This window comes from Arabidopsis lyrata (assembly GCF_000004255.2).
Source record: "Arabidopsis lyrata subsp. lyrata unplaced genomic scaffold ARALYscaffold_3, whole genome shotgun sequence".
NCBI classification, from domain to species: domain Eukaryota; kingdom Viridiplantae; phylum Streptophyta; class Magnoliopsida; order Brassicales; family Brassicaceae; genus Arabidopsis; species Arabidopsis lyrata.
Genome location: NW_003302553.1, coordinates 23,770,923 through 23,773,609, shown reverse-complemented (window position 1 = coordinate 23,773,609; position 2,687 = coordinate 23,770,923). Strand labels below are relative to the sequence as shown.

Sequence of the window (2,687 nt, the reverse complement as noted above, 5' to 3'; positions counted from 1 at the left end):
TGAAGAGAACAGAGTTACGTTGTACCAAGTAATGTCGTCAATGTTTGATAGCCTGAACAATAGCATAAAATTCGACGTCAGAACTACCTTTGCGCTCCTGATAATTTCTCACTAAAATAAGCAATGTGGCGGCTTTGTTGACTGAGAACATCACCAATGCCGACTTTAATTAGAAGCATCACAATGGAGTTCAAAGGTCAAGAAAAAGTCAAGGAGCAGCAATATCAGATCGGTTGTGAGCTTAATAAGCTCAAATGCTTTGTTAGCCTCAGTTGTCCACTCAATATGACCATCTTTCACGCAGATCGTAATTGGTACACAGTGCTGCTAAAGTGATGCACAAATCGTCAAGCAAAATTCTGGAAAAAATCCTCATTTATTTTGTATTTGGCTGTTTAACACTCAAGGTTTATTTCCAACAGTGTTTTAGGGATTTACCGTTAGGAAAGCAGCGGCTAACTCCTTGGCATTGAATCTGAAACACTAGGATTACGAGAATTTAGCTGATCATGACTCTGTATCGATGCTTGAATCTGAGGAAAACTACGGTTTGGATGAAAGATGATCATAACATTATGAGATATGTTGTAAAATAATACGTTTTTTAAACTTAATATGGAAAGTAGTACAACTACTATTTACAATCGGCAAACTCCCACATTTGTTGGTGTAGTTTTTTTGCCACTTACTCATTTGCCATAAAAAAAACTGAGTATTTACTTCTCCATGCCATTGTCTTTATTTTTTTAAGAAAATAAAAAAACAAATATTTATTTATTTTTCTCTTTCCATCGTCTTCTCCAACTCAATTACCACAAACTTTTTTTTGTTTCTTCTATCATCTTCTCAGATTCTATTGAACAAAAGAACAATCCATGTTCTCTTGGATCTTTGATTTTTAAAGTAAAAATCATCATTTTTGAGATCTGGGAGTAGATAAAGATTCTATTTTTTCTCCCTTTAAATTAATTCCACTAAAGATGCTAAAAGCAGTAGTCGTCTTTCACGGGCACACAAAATTAAACCAAACAAACAAACAATCCGAGAGAGAGAGGTTTGCGAATCTGGGTTTTCAATTCAGGTGTTAATACAAGATTTTGATCAATTCCCATCTCAAAGGAAGACGAGATTCGATCCGATCGATCAGATTTGTAGAAGAAGAAATGGCGAATCTGTATGTGAAAGTTGTTCCACCACCGGATATGAACAGGAATACGGAATGGTTCATGTATCCATGATTTTGGACAACTTACATGCTCAGTCTCTTCTTCGCTTGGCTCGTTGTTCTCTCTATGTCGAGTTTTTCCCCTGGAATGGCTTGGACTGTTGTTAATCTCGCTCACTTCGTTGTAAGTCTTCTTCTTCCTTTCAAATTCGATTGTGTTTATGCTTTAGAGATGATTGTTTCACTTAGGGTTGTGACTTCCTAACAAGATTCCCAATTCTTACTTGTGATTTTGTCTTTTATCTCATAAAGAATTATGCAATTAAAGGACAATTTAGCTAAAAGGATAAAAAGAGGAAGATACTTTTGATTTGAAGATTTATATGTATTTATGGTAATGATTTTGATTCCAATCTAATTTACAAAAGTAGGTGGGCATATGGAGGAGACATTAAGGTTTATTTCAGGAATGGAGAAGATTAGACTCAAAGACACCCAAGAAGGAGTTGTGTTTGGTAATTTAGACTCTGTTTTCTCGAAGATGCTGCACCAAATGGGACTTGTTTTTCCTTGTTCCACTGCGGTTTTCATCAATTCTTTTGAAGAACTGGATCCTACCATTTTGTTTTTCTTTTGTTCTAAGATTACAAGCCTTTTCTAGTTCTGATTTCATTCATTGTGATTGGAAGATTTTAAGGTTTGTTGATATACTCTTATACTGTCTTTGGGTATACTTTGGTATATGTTTTGTGTGCCTTATGAAAAACGATGATCCAGTGTCTAAAAGATTAACTCGGATGAAAGTCTTACCTTTAGATTTAGCTTCAGAGCCCTTTACAAAAGTTATATAAAATTGAGTTAGATTTCCAACGGCGGTGAGTTCAGGCCAATCAGAGCAGTAGTTCAAGATTTATGATCGATTTAGTACACACATATCAATATGACGCATATAAGAATGTCATCCGGAAATTTCAATATTTCAGACCAGAGGTTATAACGACTTAGTGCAGCGGGATCAATACACCACTTGAGACTTTTTTATGATAAAATTATGGGTAAGTAGACAAATAGTCATTGGTTATATTTTGTTTGAGAAAGAGGATACCATTTTGTTTGTCTCCTTTTTTTTTTGTTGTTTTTTTTTGTTTGTCTTCTTTGGTTCTAAGGTAATCACGTTTGCTCTTTTTCTTAATTATGCTTCTCCATGCAGTATCACTGATCGAAGATTTAATAACTGGAATGCGAAAGCTGATGGAATAGCTCAGGTATGCTCTTACACTGTGAAATAGCTTCTGGAATTTTTGAACTTTTCTTCTCTCATCTTAGATTCGCTAGAAATCAAATCTCTTTATTCCATTTCTTTGAGTCCTTCAAATTCTCACACTTCCTAGTTCAGCATATCCACATCTGATATCGGTAATTTCACATGTTTGACAAATTTTGATAGGGTTGGAATTCCATCCACATTTGATTTCACTCTTTTAGTCTAATTCTTAATTTGCACAACTCTATATATTTGTAC

The 2,687-nt window shown here is 34.7% G+C and overlaps 1 long non-coding RNA gene across 1 annotated transcript; it reads left to right on the top strand.

The window, feature by feature from the left end:
• Positions 1 to 792: 792 nt before the first annotated feature.
• LOC9322337 lies at positions 793 to 1,931 on the top strand. Its single transcript, XR_002333203.1, has 2 exons — positions 793 to 1,349; positions 1,597 to 1,931. It is a non-coding gene; the product is annotated as an uncharacterized LOC9322337 (long non-coding RNA).
• The last annotated feature ends 756 nt before the right edge of the window (positions 1,932 to 2,687 follow it).